General features: G+C 43.8%; 1 non-coding gene across 1 annotated transcript; it reads right to left on the reverse strand.

Moving 5' to 3' along the window:
* Window positions 1-548: 548 nt before the first annotated feature.
* TRNAS-GGA lies at window positions 549-620 on the reverse strand. Its single transcript has one exon. It is a non-coding gene; the product is annotated as a tRNA-Ser (tRNA).
* Between the last annotated feature and the right edge of the window lie 20590 nt (window positions 621-21210).

The raw sequence follows: 21210 nt of genomic DNA on the forward strand, positions 1-21210 counted from the left end.
CTGGCTACTGTAAATAGTGCTGCAATGAACACTGCAATGCCTGTGTCTTTAAGAATTTGTTGGTTTTTCTCAGGGTATGTGCCTGCGGGTAGGAGTGCTGGGTCCTATGGTAGTTCTATTTTTAGTTTTTTGAGGCATCTCCATACTGTTCTCCATAATAGTTGTATCACTTTACATCCCCACAAATGGTACAAGACAGTTCCCTTTTCTTCACACCCTCTCCAGCATTTATTATTTGTAAATTTTTTTATGATGGCCATTCTGACCGGTGTAAGGTGATACCTCTTTGTAGTTTTGATCTGGGTGGGTGGGATTGGGGTGGGCAGGGAGGTCCAACAGGGAGGGAATATATGTATACATTCGCTGATTCACTTTGTTGTACAGCGGAAACTAACACAGCATTGTAAAGCAACTAGAACCCAGGTTAGTGAAGTCGCTCCGTCGTGTCTTTGAGACCCCATGGACTGTAGCCTACCAGGCTCCTCCATCCATGGGATTCTCCAGGCAAGAGTACTGGAGTGGGGTGCCATTTCTTTCCCCAGGGGATCTTCCCGACCCAGGGATTGAACCCGGGTCTCCTGCATTCCAGGCAGACGCTTTAACCTCTGAGCCACCAGGGAAGCCCTAGGTTAAAAGAAAGTCTATTTCCACACATGTTCTGATGATTTTGCTGATTACAAACAGTTTATTTTCTATTCTGGGGTTTGACTTTGTAGTTGACCTCCTGGACATGTAGAGCTCTGAGTCTAATTACAGGCCATCAGACAGCCAGAATAGCATGCAAGGACTGGGATGTGTAGAGTGGTTTTCTCTTGCAACAGAACTCACTCAGGCAGGAGAGTTTCAGGGTCTTTATGGAAGGAAGGACTTGGGTGAGTAAAGAAAACCAAGGGGAAGGAAAAGGCAGGACTCATAGCTGTCCAGATATTTTGGATTCTCTCATGTATTCCCCTTCTAATTCTTAGAGTTCCAATCAATCCCCTCACTTTGATAGAGTGATAACATGTTGTGAATTCAACTGACTTTGCCACTTGGCATATTGAAGATCAAACTGCAACACAACATTAGACGCACTATGGGTTACACTTTATGCCTCAATTTTAGAATTTAAGACATTTAAGTTTCTTGTTCTCTTTCTTCAAGCCCTTCAATGCTATATCAGTGTTGCCTCCCCAAATACTAAGTGTATTTTTATCCCTTTTCATTGAAAAGTCATATCCTCTGGGGTTCCAGACAGAGCAAGGAGGAGAAAGTGAAAGTGGAAGTCGCTCAGTCTTGTCCAAATCTGCGATCAGGCCGGAATACTGGAGTAGGTAGCCTTTCCCTTCTCCAGGGGATCTTCCCAAACCAGGGATCTAACCCAGGTCTCCCACATTGCAGGCAGATTCTTTCCAGGTGATCCATAAGGGAAGCCCAAGAATACTGGAGTGGGTAGCCTATCCCTTCTCCAGTGGATCTTCCCGACCCAGGAATCGAACAAGGGTCTCCTGCATGGCAGGCGGATTCTTTGCCAACTAAACTATCAGGGAAGGGAGGAAGAGAAGTTGCCTGAAATGAAAGGAATGCTAATAAAACCACCTGGGAGGACTTCCCAGTTGGCACAGTAGATAAGAAACTGCCTTCCAATGCAGGGGATACAGGTTCAATCCCTGGTCTGGGAAGATACCACCTGCTAAGGGGCAACTATGCCCTTGAGCCACAACTAATGAACCCGTATGCCACAACTACAGAAGCCTGTGTGCCTAGAGACTGTGCACCCCAACAAGAGAAGCCACATAGTGAGAGACTGGGCAACTAGAGAGCAGACTCCACTCTCTGCAACTAGAGAAAGCCCACGTGCAGCAATGAAGATCCAGTGCAGCCCAAAATAGATATTAAAAGTGAAGTCGCTCAGTGGTGTCCAACTCTTTGCGACCCCATGGACTGTAGCCTATCAGGCTCCTCCGTCCATGGGATTTTCTAGGCAAAAGTGCTGGTTGCTGCTGCTGCTAAGTTGCTTCAGTCGTGTCCGACTCTGTGAGACCCCATAGACGGCAGCCCACCAGGCTCCCCCATCCCTGGGATTCTCCAGGCAAGAACACTGGAGTGGGTTGCCATTTCCTTCTCCAATGCATGAAAGTGAAAAGTCAAAGTGAAGTCATTCAGTCGTGTCCGACTCTTACCGTCCCCATGGACTGCGGCTCACCAGGCTCCTCCGTCCATGGGATTTTCCAGGCAAGAGTACTGGAGTGGGGTGCCATTGCTTCCGGTTATATGTGTTTTAATTTGCTTCCTGGGGGTCCCGGAGACTGCTCTCCAGGCGGAGGCGCTAGGCTGGGCTCTCCTGCAGCGAGAGAGTGCTGGAGTGGGTTGCCATTTCCTTCTCCAAGGGATCTTCCAGATCCAGGAATCGAACCCGGATCTCCCGCATTGCAGGCAGACGTTTTACCGTCTGAGCCACCAGGGAAGCTAAAGCATAAAATAATACATAGAGCTGTGTGCACATGTCAGAATAAAATTAAAAAAAAAAAAAAAAAAAACATTGCCAGGGAAACAAGTGAGGATCTCGTTTTGTTTTCTCAAAGTTACCTGTCATTGCCAGAGTTGGGTGGGCGTCTCCACAACAGAGGAAGCGAAAACAGGCTGAAGGCGGGCCTTTCTGGGAAGATGTCCTTGCCCTGAGCCTGGTACTGGCTGCTTTAGCCACTTCCCAGATCCAGGTGGAGCCTGGTAGGCTGCGGTCCATGGGGTCGCGAAGAGTCGGACACGACTGAGCGACTTCCCTTTCACTTTTCACTTTCATGCATTGGAGAAGGAAATGGCAACCCACTCCAGTGTTCTTGCCTGGAGAATCCCAGGGACGGGGGAGCCTGGTGGGCTGCCGTCTATGGGGTCACACAGAGTCGGACACGACTGAAGTGACTTAGCAGCAGGAGCAGCAGCAGCAGATCCAGGCGGAGAGGCCCCACCCTTCCCCAGGGCAAGAGGCGGTTGGGCATTTCAGCTTAAGGAACTATGGTAGGTGGGGGGAATATGCCCAGAGAGCGCTAGCCTCATGCTCTCATCCCACTTATTGAACCATTTGCTTTTGTTTTCTCAAGTACTTCCCTGGTAATCAAGCTGCTTTGAGATGCATTTTGTAAAAGGAGCTAGAAATAGAAACCTCTCAGGAAACCCGCTCGATTCCTGATGAAGAAGGAGGCTCTCTGGCTTCAGACCCCACATATGCCAGCTGCTTTTCACACTCAGCTCTGCTTCATGGACTGAGCTTTTTAAAGGACTCTTTTAAGTGTCGCTTCATAGTCCTTTGAGGGGATTCTGAATAAATATTGAAGGTTTGACCTCTTCGTTACTAAGCTGTGTGCTTTTTGTGATAGCCAAAGGTCAATTATTTCACAGTCTGTTCAAAGTGCTAAATGGTGACTCTTTGAAATTAGAGAACTGCTGTATGAAGCATTCTGAAGAAAACATTGTAAAAGTTCCCAGAAATGTTTGTAATAGTCATCAGTATGAAAGAGGAACTGACTTCCTCATCACCAAAAAAAAAAATAAAAAATGCACTCCAGCTGTGTTCTAAATGAAAATTGTCTAAATTAGTCTCAGCACTCTTGTTGCTGTTGTTCAGCCCAATTCTCTGTGATTCCATGGACTGTAGTCCACGGGATTTCCCAGGCAGGCCAGAATACTGGAGTGGGTTGCCGTTTCCTTCTCAAGGGGATCTTCCCAACCCAGGGATTGAACATGTGTCTCCTGCATTGCAGGTAGATTCTTTACTGTTGAGCCCCCAGGGAAGCCCCTGAGCATTTTTAGGGGCCTGTAATATACCTATGACTTTAAGACAATTGAGAGGATTTGAGGGAATCACAGGTTACTGTTGCATTTGGATTCCGGGTTATGGGGAACTTGCCCTGCCTTTATATAAACTTATAGCTGAAACTCCGGAGAGGGCAATGGCAACCCACTCTGGTACTATTTTGCCTGGAAAATCCAATGGACCGAGGAGCCTGGTGGGCTGCAGTCCATGGGGTCGCTAAGAGTCGGACATGACTGCGCAACTTCACTTTCAGTTTCAATACAATATAGTACAATGTCATTTAAAATGCAAAGTAGAAATATACATATATAATACTAAAACGTTGGAAAGTTGCAGTTAGGGTATCAGTTCAGTTCAGTTCAGTTCAGTTGCTCAGTCGTGTCCGACTCTTTGCGACCCCATGAACCGCAGCACGCCAGCCCTCCCTGTCCATCACCAACTCCCGGAGATCACTCAGACTCACGCCCATCGAGTCACTGATGCCATCCAGCCATCTCATCCTCTGTCATCCCCTTCTCCTCCTGCCCCCAATCCCTCCCAGAATCAGAGTCTTTTCCAATGAGTCAGCTCTTCGCATGAGGTGGCCAAAGTACTGGAGTTTCAGCTTTAGCATCATTGCTTCCAAAGAAATCCCAGGGCTAATCTCCTTCAGAATGGACTAGATGGATCTCCTAGTAGTCCAAGGGACTCTCAAGAGTCTTCTCCAACACCACAGTTCAAAAGCATCAATTCTTTGGCGCTCAGCTTTCTTCACAGTCCAACTCTCACATCCATACATGACCACTGGAAAAACCATAGCCTTGACTAGATGGACCTTAGTCGGCAAAGTAATGTCTCTGCTTTTGAATATGCTATCTAGGTTGGTGATAACTTTTCTTCCAAGGGTATCAGTGACTGTTAAAGTATCCTTTAGAGTGAGAGTGTAAGGAAAAGGCTATTTCATGTATTTAATATCTATCTTCTCCATTTGAGCCATTTTCTGGGATTCATTATTCAGCAAAGCATTTTATCTAGAAGGCACTCTGTTTTACACTTGGTACATAGAACTGGAAGATCTTCTCAGAAGTTACCCTGACACTTATCACTGCACATATTTGTTCTCCATTGCTCTCAGAATAAATTCAAATCCCCTGCCTTACCCCTCAGAGCCCTGTATGATCAGGCCTTAGCCTAATGTTCCCAGAATTTTTCTTGCAACACTGTGGTGACAACAACCCTGCAACAGGCCTCCTTCCCATCCAGGCCAGAGCTGCTTGTCTTCTTTTCTGGAATGTTCCACCCATGGCTAGGTCATGCTTCAGTATTTTCACCTGTTCCATGTGATGGTTAATGTCATGTCTTGACATGACTGGGCCACAAAGTTTGGATATTTGGCCAAATATTATTCTAGATGTTCTGCGAAGGTATTTAATATAGAAATTAAGTCAGCTTTGAGTCAAGCTGACTGCCCTCCATCACACAGCAATGCACTCCTGTATCCTTGCCTGGAGAATCCCATGGACAGAGGAGCCTGGCTGGCTATAGTCCATAGGGTTGCAAAGAGTCAGACATGACTGAAGTGACTTAGCATGCCTGCATGCACATACAGTTGCCCTCCATAATGTGGATGGGCCTCCTTCAATCACCGAAAGGTCTTCAGAAAAAGACTGAGGTCTCCCAAGGGAGAGGAAACTCTGAATCCAGATAGCCTATGGACTCAAGCTGCAGCATCAACCCTTCCCTGGGTCTCCAGTCTGCCAACCTGCCCTTCAGATCTCAAACTTGCCAACCCCCACAATCATGGGAGCCAATTCCTCAAAATCAGTCTCTCTCTCACACACACACACATACATATACACATACACACACATACATCTTATCTACATTTGTATACCCACACGCTATCAGTTCCATTTTCTAGAGAACCCTGCCTACCTCATCTAAAGATGGAGGCTGATGCCGTGGATTTCTTGAAGTGCTTCATGGGCATTTCCACAACCTTGGTTACTGTGCACTTGCTCCCTAGCTGGCTCAAGGTCTGAGGACTCTGAGCAGGAATGTTGAAGGCTCTAGGAAGCCAGCGGCCTTAGTGGGCTCTCACTGCACAGCCCCATGCAAGCACAGAACACCAGCTGGATGAACAGCGGATGGCACATATTCTAAACATTTTAATTACGTATCTTCTTTGAAGTAACTGTGAGGATTAATCAATACATTTTTAAAGTCTAATAATATCTCAAAACTGATGCTTTTGAACTGTGGTGCTGAAGAAGACTCTTGGGAGTCTCCTGGACTGCAAGGAGATCAAACCAGTCAATCCTAAAGGAAATCAATCCCAAATGTTCACTGGAGAGACTGATGCTGAGGCTGAAGCTCTGATACTTAGGCCACCTGAAGCGAAGAGCCAACTCATTGGAAAAGACCCTGATGCTGGGAAAGATTAAGGGCAGGAGGAGAAGGGGAAGACAGAGGATGAGATGGTTAGATGGCATCACTGACTCAATGGACACGAGTTTGAGCAAGCTCCAGGAGATAGTAAAGGACAGAGAAGCCTAGCGTGCTGCAGTCTCTGGGGTCGCAAACAGTCCGACGTGACTGAACAACAGGACTGAGCAACAAAAACATTTCAAAGTTAACGCTCACTTTGTTATTTTTAGAAACTTGAACTGAGGACTACAAGAACTAGAATTAGACAATGTTTCATAACTTGGTTAGCTAGTAACTCATCAATCTGTTAATAATCACAACATTATAACATCATAAGTAACTGCAATAACTCACTGATATCAGTCTATCCAAACCTTTACACTTCCTGCAGGAGCCTCACCCACGCTCCCCTCCAACCCTGTGCTTTTGTTATAGCAGTGTATACCCCTCACCTTACCTTTTAAAGGAGCCACTCATTTTTGAGTGGTCCTGCATACATGTGAAATAAGCCTCTCTCCTGTTAAACAGGCCCCCTGACCCCAGGGACCTACACTGGTAGAAGAAAAATTTCCCTCCCACACTAGGAACTGTTTTGCTGATGCTTTTCTGGTGGTTAACTCTGTTGCTGCTGCTGCTGCTGCTGCTAAGTCACTTCAGTCGTGTCCGACTCTGTGCGACCCCAGAGACGGCAGCCCAACCAGACTCCCCCGCCCCTGGGATTCTCCAGGCAAGAACACTGGAGTGAGTTGCCATTTCCTTCTCCAATGCATGAAACTGAGAAGTGAAAGTGAAGTCGCTCAGTCGTGTCTGACTCTTAGTGACCCCATGAACTGCAGCCCACCAGGAGTTACTCTTCTTCAAAATCTTACATCACAATTTTTACTAATTACTACGCTATAAGCTCCCGATTCATTTTGATTCTTTTATTGCTAATCTTTATACCTCTAAATAATGTCTTTAAGCCTCTGTCCCTGTTTTGCCGATTCACTTGCCTCTCTACGAGAATCAGTGCCCACTGCTCGTCCTCCAAGCCAACATCTGCTTCCATTCAATAGATTCTCTTTTTACTTTATTAATCATTCCATTCTCCGCACAATAGGGTTTTACTTTGATGTAGTCGCATTTGTTTATTTTTGCTTTTGTTGACCTTGCCTTAGAAAAACCACAAAACACCTTGCTAAGACCAAAGTAAAACATTTCACTGCCTATGCTTTCTTATAAGAGTTGTATGGCTGCAGGTCTATATTTAAATCTTTACTCCTTTTTAGTTTATTTTCGCATATGGTCCTATGTTAATGACATAATTCATTACGAGTTTGTTTCATTTAAAACTGTACTACTTTTGAGGTCTGAAATGTCGCAGCGAAAATTGAGTCCTAACAATTTAAAGTAAAAGAGGATGAGGGGGTCAGCAGGTGGTGGGGAGGGTCCCTGTTACACAGGTGCCCACTGACCACCTAGAGGAAGAGCTGGCTGATAGACTGTCCAGAAGCACTCCCACTGCGCCACCTTGTGGAGAGCTTCTGAAATATCTGAGTGAGCGGGTCTAGGGCTGGTTTGAAAGCACATCCTCCACCTGCAACATCTACACTACCCGGGAGCTTGTCAGAATTCAGGTTCTCAGGACCCACTCAGACACACGGGGTCAGAAACTCGCGGGGTGGATCTCAGTGATCTCAATTTTACAACCGTCGATTCTGTTGAAACTTGAACTCAGGAACCACTGCACTATTTTAAACACGGGCCAAAACTTTAGTTTTAGGCACAACCTTTAGTTTGGGGCATAGTTTCAAATTTTGAACTACCCATAAGGGTGGGTGTATTGATCTTTTTAAGGGAAAAATCATTCTGGCCACAGATCTATGTTCATCAGTGATGTTGGTCTGTAGTTTTCTTTTTTGTGATATCTTTTTCTGCTTTTGATATCAGGATGATGGTAACCTAATAGAGTAAGCTTGGGAGTGTTCCTCCTTCAATTTTTGGAAGAGTTTGAGATGGATAAGTGTTATTTATTCTCCAAATATTTGATAGAATTCACTGTGAAACCATCTGGTCCTGGACTTTTATTTGTTGGAAGATTTTTAATCAATTTCACTTTTATTACTTGTGACTAGTATGTTCATATTTTCTACTTATTTCTGGATCAGTCTTGGAGGGTTGACTTTTCTAAGAATTAGTCCATTTTTTCCAGGTTGTACATTTTATTGGCATATAGTTGCTTGTGAAGTGAAATTAAAGTGAAGAGTTAGTCACTCAGTCATGTCCAACTCTTTGCAATCCCATGGTCTGTAGCCTGCCAGGCTCCTCAGTCCAGTTCAGTTCAGTTGCTAGGTTGTGTCCAACTCTTTGCCATGCCATGGACTGCAGCATGCCAGGCTTCCCTGTCCATCACCAACTCCCGGAGCTTACTAAAACTCCTGTAAATTGAGTCAGTGATGCCATCCAGCCATATAATCCTCTGTCGTCCCCTTCTCCTGCTGCCTTCAATCTTTCCCAGCGTCAGGGTCTTTTTCAGTGAGTCAGTTCTTCACATCATGTGGCTATAGAATTGGAGTTTCAGCTTCAGCATCAGTCCTTCCAATGAATATTCAGAACTGATTTCCTTTAGGATGGACCGGTTGGATCTCCTTGCAGTCCAAGGGACTTTCAAGAGTCTTCTCCATCACCACGGTACAAAAGTATCAATTCTTCGGCGCTCAGCTTTTTTTTCATAGTCCAGTTCTCACATTCATACATGACTACTAGAAAAACAATAGCTTTGACAAGACAAACCTTTGTTGGTAAAGTAATGTCTCTGCTTTATAATATGGTGTCTAGGTTGGTCATAGCTTTTCTTCCAAGAAGCAAGTGTCTTTTAGTTTTATGGCTGCAGTCACTATCTGCAGTGATCTTGGAGCCCAAGAAAATAAAGGCTCCTCTGTCCATGGAATTTTCCAGACAAGAATACTGGAGTAGGTAGCCATTCCCTTCTCCAGGAGATCATCTCGACCCAGGGATCAAACCGAGGTCTCCTGCATTGCAAGCAGATTCTTCACTGAGCGACCATGGAAACCCACAGTTGCTTGTAGTAGTATCTTATAAGCCTCTGTATTTTTGTTGTATCAATTGTAACTTCTTTTTCATTTCTAATTTTATTGGAGTCCTCTCCCATTTTTTCTTGAAGAGTCTGGCTAAAGGTTATCAATTTTGTTTATCTTTTCAAAGGAACACCTTTTAGTTTCATTGATTTTTGCTATTGTTCTCTTCATTACTATTTCATTTATTTCTTATAGAACGTAGAACAAAAAGATAGGGGGGAAATAGAATTTAAGAGATTTGTTTGGATGGCCAAAATCAAAATAATGAAATCTTTAAAGAGAAGGCAAAAAAGAACAGAGATAAAGTTATCAGCAAAGAAGTATAAGAACATTTTCTAACATGAAAAGACATTAACTATCAAATTTAAAATAGCTATCAAAAAAACAATAGCTACCAAATCCACAGCCAGATAAATGTAATTTAACATGCACACACAGAGAAGCATAAAGAATGAAGAGAGAACTCATTTATTTTTTTCAGATAGAAAAATAAACTATTTACCTACAAAGCATTGGGGATCAGTATGACATTGAAATTCACATTGCCAAAAGCATAAATGATCACAAGAATTACCTTTGAAATTTGGAAGGAATATTTCAGCCAGTATACATCCAGCCAAACATGCAATCTCAAAAAAATTAACGTTGATGATCTATTCTCATGAAGCTACTCGAAATTATTATTCACAAAATGATAGAAAAATCCAAGAGAAAGTACAATATGGGGTCCATAAAATTCGAGCTCCAACAGAGGAAACAGAGGGAGGAAAGTCCCAAGATGATGGAGAAGGCAAATTCCAGGATAACAGTAGGAAGAGAAGCATAGAGCACAGCTGACACAGATTGGAGGAGGGAAACTGAGGCCTCCAGGGGAAAAGAAAACTGAGGATATCTGGTTTATTTTTGGTTTATATGCTCATCAGAGCCTGAAGGAGGGCATGGCAACCCACCTCATTCTTGCCTGGACAATCTCATGGACAGAGGAACCTAGTGAGCTGCACTCCATGGGGTTGCAAAGAGTTGGACATGACTGAAGTGACCTAGCACGTCATGCATGGTCATCAGAGGTGTGGGGAATTAATGAATGACTAATGATTGAAATAAATGCAACGAAATTGAATCTAGAAGAAGAGAAGTTGTACCAGAAAGAGATAATCAGACACACTATGAATATGAGTAATATACTGTGAAAATTGTGATCATGATAATGTAAACACTGTAATTTACCCAGAAATCACACTTTATGAAGAGAGAATGTGGGGGAGGAGTAAATAATGAGGTGCCAAAATAATTAAATTCTCAGGAATTCCCTGGCAGTCAAGTGGTTAGGATTCGGGCACTTTCACTTCTGTGGCCTGGGGTTGGATCCCTGGTTAAGGAACTAAGATTCCAAAAAGCTACTCAGTGCAGCCTAAATAAATATATATATAAAGTGTAAAAAAAAAAAGAACCCAACTTTTTTTAAAGAATTAAATTCTCATCTACCATAGTGAGAAAGCAGACAATCAGAAGGCTAGAAATCAAGAAGTACTCTTATAAGCTTGTCACATATCAATGTAGGTATAAAACCATGATAAGCCCCTAGAAAATTTATATCTTCTTGCATTTAAGGAATAAGAATCAATTGTGTGGAAGGGTGGAGCAGGAGAGTGCTGTTTCTCTTCATAAGTATTGAAAAAACATTCCACCTTTCAAAATGAGTACATGCAATATGTGGTATGATGAAAATGAAAACTAAAGACTCAGATCTGCCTGGCATGTAGTGTATGGCATTTAAATTCAAAATCAAGCTTAGAATGTATTTTTATCACGTGATTCTGAACTTAAGTTGCAGAAAAAGCGCCACACACGTTTTAGAATACTTTCCTAAATCTTATCCATGTTGAATTCACTTTAGTAATGGCGTGTAGAAAAGTTCTCTTTATTGAGATACTGTGTTTGGCCTTGTTGTTTGGCAGAGGCGACCGTCTATCATGCATGCTTCTGGGCCAAGTCGTCCTAAACGCCGTGATATCGTGTCTGACAATACGGGGGGCATCTCCTCGCTTAGGGAGCTGATGTCATGGTCCCCATAGAAGAGGAAGGGGTTCAGGAAGGATGTTGACCAGAGGTGGGAGACGCTGACAGAGCTCTCTGGGAGACGTTAAGGAGGTAGGAAAACCGGACTGTGTGATAAAATAACTTTCTGTGAGAGGCCATCAAGAGTACTCACAGGTATCACACCTGAGAACCCAGATGGCGACTTTATCTTGAGTTTCGCACCCTGAGACTCCACACACCCCCACCCCCACCCCCGAGGGCCTTTTATACATTTTCCCCATTGTTCCCTCATTGCCCTGTTGCCTTTGTTTTTAAATATCTGCCTCTTTCGCCAGTATCTGATTATCATTCTTAGCGCCATCTAGAGGTCTCTGTCTCCCGGAAGGTGAGCATTTCCACAATTGCCTCTCATCTAAGAGGCTACTTGGCATCTGGTCCCATCACTTCATGGGAAATAGATGGGGAAACAATGGAAACAGTGTCAGACTTTATTTTGGGGGGCTCTAAAATCACTGCAGATGGTGATTGCAGCCATGAAATTAAAAGACGCTTACTCTTTGGAAGAAAAGTTATGACCAACCTAGATAGCATATTCAAAAGCAGAGACATTATTTTGCCAACAAAGGTCCGTCTAGTCAAGGCTATGGTTTTTCCTGTGGTCATGTATGGATGTGAGAGTTGGACTGTGAAGAAGGCTGAGCGCCGAAGTATTGATGCTTTTGAACTGTGGTGTTGGAGAAGACTCTTGAGGGTCCCTTGGACTGCAAGGAGATCCAACCAGTCCATTCTGAAGGAGATCAGCCCTGGGATTTCTTTGGAGGGAATGATGCTGAAGCTGAAACTCCAGTACTTTGGCCACCTCCTGCGAAGAGTTGACTCATTGGAAAAGACTCTGATGCTGGGATGGATTGGGGGCAGGAGGAGAAGGGGACGACAGAGGATTAGATAGCTGGATGGCATCAATGACTCGATGGATGTGAGTCTGAGTGAACTCCGGGAGTTGGTGATGGACAGGGAGGCCTGGCGAACTGCGATTCATGGGGTCGCAGAGAGTCAGACATGACTGAAAGACTGAACTGAACGGAACTGGTGGCTCAGAGGTTGTTCTGTTCAGTTCAGTCGCTCAGTGAGTCAACCTGCAATGCAGGAGACAGGGGTGCCATCCCTGGGAGGGGAAAAGCCCCTGGAGAAGGCAACCCACTCCAGTATTCTTTCTGGGCAATCCCATGAACAGTAGTACCTGGGGTGGCTAAGTTCATGGGGTCACAAAAGAGTCAGACACCACTGAGTGACTAAACAACAGCAAGAAGCTAGTTATGGTTAATCATCTTAAGTAGAGTTTAAGGTTTGTTCTTTTTTAGTCAACAGTCTTCCGGATTTCTCTTTTGTATTAAGTTCTCGAGACGGGAAAACTTTATTGTTGTGTCTGCTAAGTCTTGCTCAAGGCAATCATATTCCTAAAGGCATGTGTCTCATGCCTTTACTTTTATTTATTGTTTTATTTTACCCTTTGGGCTGCACTGCGAGGCTTGCAGGACCTAGTTCCTCCACCAGGAACTGAATCCAGGCCTTGGACACCAAGTCCTAACACCTAGACCACCAGAGAATTTCCTAACTTGTTTCTTCATTTTTATACACTTTTTAAAGGTTACTTTCCCTAAAGTAATGTTGGCTATATTCCCTGTGTTGTACAATACATCCTTGAGCCTATCTTTTACACCCAGTAGTTTGTATCTTCTCTTCCCCACCTCTTATTGCCCCTCTCCCCTCCACTGGTAACGGCCAGTTTGTTCTCTGGATCTGTGAGTCTTCCTGCATGTTATTGTCACTTGTTTGTTGTATTTTTTAGATTATACATATAAGTGATATCATACAATATATGTGTTTCTCTATTCCTGAATATTCATTGGAAGGACTGATGCTGAAGCTGAAACTCCAATACTTTGGCCACCTGATGTGAAGAGCTGACTCATTGGAAAAGACCCTGTTGCTGGGAAGGATTGGGGGCAGGAGGAGAAGGGGACGACAGAGGATGAGATGGTTGGATGGCATCACCGACTCGATGGACATGGGTTTGGGTGAACTCCGGGAGTTGGTGATGGACAGGGAGGCCTGGCGTGCTGTGGTTCATGGGGTCACAAAGAGTTGGACATGACTTAGCGGCTGAACTGAACTGAACTGTCTGACTTCAGTTAGCATAATGCCCTCCAAGTCCATCCATATTGCTGCAAATGGTGACATTTAGTTCTTTTTTATGGTTGAGTAGTATTACAGTCGGAGAAGGCAATGGCACCCCACTCCAGTACTCTTGCCTGGAAAATCCCGTGGGTGGAGGAGCCTGGTAGGCTGTAGTCCATGGGGTCTCGAAGAGTCGAACACGACTGAGCAACTTCACTTTCATGCATTGGAGAAGGAAATGGTAACCCACTCCAGTGTTCTTGCCTGGAGAATCCCAGGGATGGGGGAGCCTGGTTGGCTGCCGTCTATGGGGTTACGCAGAGTTGGACACGACTGAAACGACTTAGCAGCAGCAACAGCAGCAGTATTACAGTATATATACATATATATAACATTTTCTTTATTCATTCATCTGTTGATGAACACTTAGGTCTTGGCAACTGTAAATCATGCTTCTATGAACACTGGGGTGCATGCTCTTTTCAAATTAGTGTGTTTGCTTTTGAATATATACCCAGGAGTGGAATTTCTGGGTCATATGATAGTTCTATTTTTAGTTTTTTGAGAAACCTCCATACTGTTTTCTACAGTGGCTGTACCAGTCTGCATTCCCACCACCAGTGTAACAGTGTTCTCTTTTCTCCATATCTGGACCAACATTTGTTATTTGTAGAGGTTTTAATAATAGCTTCTCTAACAGGTGTGAGGTGTCATGCCTTTATTTTTAAGTTCATCTCATTTTTCAGAATATCCTTGCTCAAGAGCATTTTGACATTTGCTTTTGATGTCACCCCAGAACTGCTGTTCACTAACTTCTCAGCTAGATGTTGAATAAACCTACTTTGCAATTTATCAATATTTTTTAACTGTTTTAACATTCTGGGGAAAAAATTAATGGAAACACAAGAAAACACATTGATAGAGAGGCACATTTCCCCATTTGCCTCAGGCTCTGATGTGGCTCAGAGTGGTACTGTGAGAGCTTATCTTTATTCACTATTCTTTCATATTTTTTTAATGCATTAGTACTAATAGTTTTTGAATATCACATTAAAATATTAGTCACACTGATTACTGAGATTTGGGGCATAAAATTAAAAGATGCTTGCTCCTTGGAAGAAAAGCTATGATAAGCCTAGACAGCACATTAAAAAGCAGAGACATTACTTTACCAACAAAGGTCCATCTAGTCAAAGCTATGGCTTTCCCAGTAGTCATATATGAATATGAGAGTTAGATCATAAATAAGACTGAGTGCTGATGCTTTTGATCTGTGGTGCTGGAGAAGACTCTTGAGAGTCCCGTGTACTGCAAGGAGATCAAGCCAGTCAACCTTAATGAAAATCAACCCTGAATATTCATCGGAAGGACTGATGCTGAAACTGAAGCTCCAATACTTCAGCCACCTGATGTGAAGAACTCATTCATTAGAAAAGACCCTGATTCTGGGAAAGATTGAAGGCAGGAGAAGGGAGTGACAGAGGATAAGATGGTTGGATGGCATCACTGTCTCAAGGGACATGAGTTTGAGTAAGCTCCAGGAAATGGTGAAGGACAGGGAAGCCTGGCGTGCTGCAGTCCGTGGTGTCACAAAAAGTCACACATGACTGAGTGACTGGACAACAATGGCTTTGATCATCCGTCCATTCCAGGTTCCCTTCCCCACTATCTCTGGGAATGAGAAGTGTGTGCTCAGCTGCTCAGTCGTGTCTGACTCTTTGCGATCCTATGGACTGTAGCCTGCCAGGCTCCTTTGTCCTTGGGATTCTCCAGGCAAGAATACTGGAGCGGGTTACCATTTTCTCCTCAAGGGGATCTTCCCCACCCAGGGATCGAACCCACAATCTCTGGAGTCTCCTGCATTGACAGGTGGATTCTTTACCACTGAGCCACTGCGGAAGCCGTGGAAATGAGAAGAGATGATGACAATTATAATCCTATGCTGCTGCTGCTGCTAAGTCACTCCAGTTGTGTCCGACTCTGTGTGACCCCATAGACAGCAGCCCACCAGGCTCCCCCGTCCCTGGGATTCTCCAGGCAAGAACACTGGCATGGGGTGCCATTTCCTTCTCCAATGCATGAAAGTGAAAGTGAAGTCGCTCAGTCATGTCTGACTTTTCGCAACCCCATGGACTGCAGCCTACCAGGCTCCTCCGTCCATGGGACTTTCCAGGCAAGAGTACTGGAGTGGGGTGCCATCGCCTTCTCCAATAATCCTTAACTCAAAGGAGATAAGGGTGAGGGGAGAAGGTGGGGTGGGGAACTTTGTTGTAAGACAAAGAAATAAAGGAATGAAAGAAAGATCTTAAAAGCCAGGAAGGGGGAAGACACTACTTGCTTCTCCAGGTCAAACTCACGGAGGTATCTGAATCCCCAGGAATGGAGGGAAGGAAGCAGGCAGACGAGAGGTCTCCAAGAAGTTGAGAAATCAGAAGCAAGGAAACACTTCAAGGAGAATATGTATTTTCAGTCTGGGCTTAGCAGATAGAAAAGGTTGGGATCAGCTCTTGGAAAGAACTCTGAAATGGAGAGCTATTGTGTCTATGAGCAAATGTTTCTTCACTCTTTTTATTTGCTGACTTCTCAGTTGTCTGCAAACATTCTGAAAATTCTGAACTGGCATTCCCAGCCCACCATGCAAAATCACAGGTGTCCTACATTTATATAGCACTTACTACATCACAAGCTTCTTTCAAACACTCTACTTTGTGAGGTAAGCAGGAATCATTTTCTATATTCATGAGAATGTCTCACTTGGCAGACTCAGACTTCAGATGGAGTTACAGGGTTGTGTTTACCACTCTCATCTGACATGTACATTCCCCAGAAAACCCACAGTCCCCACAGCTTAGTTTCTTGGGTCAGTTTCTTAGGGGTCAGTTTTCACCTTCTTTTCTTTTCCCTTTCTTGTCTTCCTTGGAAACAAATGCAGGTGTGAGTCCCAGGCCTCCAACCTGCTACCTTTGCTCTGTCACCCTTGCCCACTGTCCAAGAAGGGGGCCTGAAAGGCAATGAAGAGCTGCTGCCAAGTTGCAAAGATAAGAGGAAATTCCCAAAAGTGAAATGTGTTCTAGGGGCTGAGTGTTTCCTAGGGGTAGGAGAGGGAGGCACCCTTGGGCTTGTTTGGCCCACAAAACCCAAAGATGCCATTTCTCAGCAAATGTCTTTGGCCATCCCCAGCGTGTACTGAGGGGCTTCCCAGGTAGCCCAATGGTAAAGGATCCGCTGGCCAGTCCAGGAGATGTAGGAAACTCGAGTTCCATCCCTGGGTCAGGAAGAGCCTCTGGAGGAGGAAATGGCAACCCACTCCAGTATTCTTGCTGGAAAAGTCACTTGGACAGAGGAGCCTGGTGGGCTACAGTCTGTGGGGTCCCAAAAAGTCAGACAGGCCTGAGCTACTGAGCGAACCTGCACACACATAGTGCACACTGAACCAAACCAGGACCAATAGTATTTATAAGCTTCATATAATTTATCTGAACAGTATTGATGTGCCTTTAAAGGCATTTATAATCAGCTGAAGGGATTTGGTGAGATGGAGAAAGACTGGGACTTGGCTAATTATCTGCTCAGATTCTTCCCCTGTAAAATAGGAGATTTAATTAACTAAATGGTTCTAGCTCAGATGTTGAAAACATTTCATTTAGGACACTGAAATGAGTTCATAATACTTCATGTACTAGAAGACCCATATAATTAACCTTTCTATTTTTTCATCCTTTAATTTTTACTATTATAACCAAAGCTCTATTATGCATATCCTTAAATATTTGACCATATATGGCAAATATTTTCATTTTTAATCCAATATAATAGATAAAATATAGCTTTTCACTAATTTAAGTTGTATTGCTTTCTAAAAAATTATTTTATTGAAGTATAATTTATTTACAATGTTGTGTTAATTTCTCCTGTACAGCAAAGGGATTCAGTTATATGAACCCTATTTTTTTTCATATTCTTTTTCATATTCTTTCCTATTATGGTTTATCACAGGATATTGAATGTAGTTCCCTGTGCTATACAGTAGGACTTTGTCATTTATTCATTCTATATGTACAGTTTGTATCTGTTAATCCCAAACTCTCCATCCGCTGCCTACCACCCCCCTTCCCCTTGGCAACCACAAGTTTGTTCTCTATGTGTCTGTTTCTTTCATAGTTAAGCTCTTCTATTTCAGCCATGCCACACCACATAACTTGTGGGATCTTAGTTCTCTGATGAGGGATCAAATGCAGGCCCAGGACAGTGAAAGCACCAAGTCTTAATCACCGAACCACCAGGGAATTCCCATTTGTATCATTGTCAGGAAGCATTTAACAGGAGGCTTCCTGTGTGCTGTTTTGGATCTGTCATGAATCCTCTGTTCCTTATTAATTCCTGAATATTCAGAAGTTAAGAGGAGTGGCAAACCACTCCCAGGGCTGAGGAATGCATGCATTTCCTTCGTTAGTTTTTCCATACAATGATAAGTAACTATTTACGACCCTCTTCCTTTTTCTGAACTATACAGTAAAAGTGATTATTTACAACCCTCTCTCTTTGATATGGATTGCCTTATGTTTCCTTGATAAATTGTAAGTCTGGACTTTTGATCTTTATCTTTGCTGAACAAAGCTACCTTGTAAGACAGTATATATACCCACACTATGTTGAATAAAACACCTTTGCTCCATCAGAGTTTGAGTCCCTGTGTCTTTCTTTTTTTCTTTTTCTCTCTCCCCTGCTAATTCTCTGGAGCGTAGAAACCTGTCGGGCTCACTCTCCTGCCCGGGCTTCTAAGACCCTCTCGAGAAGGCGCACTGTGCCTTCACCCCCTCGAGAGGGTGCCTGGTGCCTTCGTGAGCGACGCAAGCCCTGTGTCAAGGGCTTTATTGGTTTTCTGTGCGCTGCTGCTGCTAAGTCGCTTCAGTCGTGTCTGACTCTGTGCGACCCCATAGACGGCAGCCCACCAGGCTCCGCCGTCCCTGGGATTCTCCAGGCAAGACCACTGGAGTAGGTTGCCGTTTTCTGTGTAAACCAGGGAATATCAGCCTCTCTCTTTTACTTTCTTATTGTCGACTCTGGACCACCAGGTTCCAATCCATTAAAGGACCCCAACGTATCATATTTTAGATTCCACATGGATGATATCATTATGGTATTTGTCTTTCTGATTTACTTCACTTAGTATGATCATCTCTAAACCCACCCATGTTGCTGCAAATAGCATTACTTCATTCTTTTTTGGAGAAGGAAATGGCAACCCACTCCAGTACACTTGCCTGGAGAATCCCATGGATGGAGGGGCCTGGTGGGCTGCAGTTTATGGGGTTGCAAAGAGTCAGAAATGACTTAAGCAACTAACACACACACACACATTCTTTTTTATGACTAAGTAGTATTCCATTATCGGAGAAGGCAATGGCACCCCCACTCCAGTTCTCTTGCCTGGAAAATCCCATGGATGGAGGAGCCTGGCGGGCTGCAGTCCATGGGGTCGAGAAGAGTCGGACACGACTGAGCGACTTCACTTTCACTTTTCACTGTCGTGCATTGGAGAAGGAAATGGCAGCCCACTCCAGTGTTCTTGCCTGGAGAATCCCAGGGACGGGGGAGCCTGGTGGGCTGCCGTCTATGGGGTCACACAGAGTCAGACACGACTGAAGCGACTTAGCAGCAGCAGTATTCCATTATATATGTGTACCACATCTTTTTTTTTTTTTAATATTTATTTATTTGGCTACACCAGGTCTTAGTTGCAGCATGAGAACTCTTAGTTGTGGCATGTGTGATCCAGTTCCCTGACCAAGGATCAAATCTGGGCCCCCGCATTAGGTGCATGGAATCTTGGCCACTAGATCACCAGGGAAGTCCCCACATCTTCTTTATCTATTCCTCTATTGATGGACATTTAAGTTGTTTCCATGTCTTAGCCATTGTAAATAGTGCTGCTATGAACATAGAAGTGCAAGTTTTCTTTGGATATATGCCCAGGAGGATACCATGGCAATTCTATTTTCAGTTTAGTTTTTTTTTTTTAATTTAGAATGACTTTTAAAATATGTTGAACACTCTTGAGAGGTATCATTCATCGTTATCTGAATTTATTAATATCCCTGCCACTATATATGCTCTTAATTTTTCCTCCAACATGTCATTTGCATTTTGAGTTTTGTCCATGGTAACTATCCTGTATTAATGGCAGATCAGTCTCTTTTCTGTGTTTATTTTTATGCTTGGAACCATCATCTTAGCCTGAGTGGCATTCATATGCTGCCTGGTAATTAAGAAAACTAGGCTCTAAGAGAAGAAATGTTGCCCAGCCCCATATCTAGAGATTGTGGGGCCAGAACTGAACCTCAGTCTTACCTCAGGCTCTTCCCTTATTCCTCAGGCTTTCTCTGATCAGCTGCCTAGCAAGCATGCAAGAGCCTGGGGAAAGGAAGGGAGATAGGGAGTTCTCATCTGAGAAGATCAGGAGCATGGTTATATATCCTAAATCATTCCCTTCCAAATAATGATTTCCTAAAGATCTTGCGGAAGCTCCAATACTTTGGCCACCTGATGTGAAGAGCTGACTGATTAGAAAAGACCCTGATGCTAGGAAAGACTGAAAGCAAAAAGAGAAGGAAGCAGCAGAGGATGAGATGGTTAAATAGCATCACTGACTCAATGGACATGAATTTGAGCAAACTCCAGGAGATAGTGGAGGATAGAGGAGTCTGGGATGCTACAGTTCATGGGGTCTCAAAGAGTCAGACAAGACTTAGTGACTGAACAACAACAAAGACTTGTCCATGTTTTTAATTTGTTGTTTTTTTGTTTTTTTTTTTTTTAGTTGTTTTGTTTTGGTTTTGGTTTTGTTTTGGCCATGCTGTGTGACTTGCTGGATTTTAGAACCCTAACTAGAAATTTAACCCAGGCCTGGGAAGTTAAAGCACTGAATACTAAAAAAAAATGGACCTCCAAGGAATTCCCAAGAACTTGCCCTTGTTGAGGACAAATTTCCTACAAAGCATGTAAAAAAAACTAGAGACAAAAAGCAAGAGACAGCATCTTTTATTTCTTTTGCACCTACAAGAAACTTGGAAATGCTGAAGTCTAATTTCAGAGAAAGACCATCACTCACCAATCATCTTCACTTGAATTCAGTTCAGTTGCTCAGTCGTGTCTGACTCTTTGCGACCCCATGAACCACAGCACACCAGGCCTCCCTGTCCATCACCAACTCCCAGAGTTCACTCAGACCCACATCCGTCGAGTCAGTGATGCCATCCAGCCATCTCATCCTCTGTCGTCCCCTTCTCCTCCTGCCCCCAATTCCTCCCAGCATCAGAGTCTTTTCCAATGAGTCAACTCTTTGCATCAGGTGGTTAAAGTACTGGAGTTGCAACTTTAGCATCATTCCCTCCAAAGAACACCCAGGACTGATCTTCAGAAAGGACTGGTTGGATCTCCTTGAAGTCCAAGGGACTCTCAAGAGTCTTGTCCAACACCACAGTTCAAAAGCATCAATTCTTCGGTGCTCAGCTTTCTTCACAGTCCAACTCTCACATCCATACATGACCACAGGAAAAACCAAAGCCTTGACTAGACGGACCTTTGTTGGCAAAGTAATGTCTCTGCTTTTGAATATGCTATCTAGGTTGGTCATAACTTTCCTTCCAAGGAGTAAGTGTCTTTTAATTTCATGGCTGCAATCACCATCTGCAGTGATTTTGGAGCCCAAAAAAA

Source organism: Oryx dammah, unplaced genomic scaffold, assembly GCF_014754425.2.
Source record: "Oryx dammah isolate SB20612 unplaced genomic scaffold, SCBI_Odam_1.1 HiC_scaffold_1, whole genome shotgun sequence".
In the NCBI taxonomy this organism is placed as follows: domain Eukaryota; kingdom Metazoa; phylum Chordata; class Mammalia; order Artiodactyla; family Bovidae; genus Oryx; species Oryx dammah.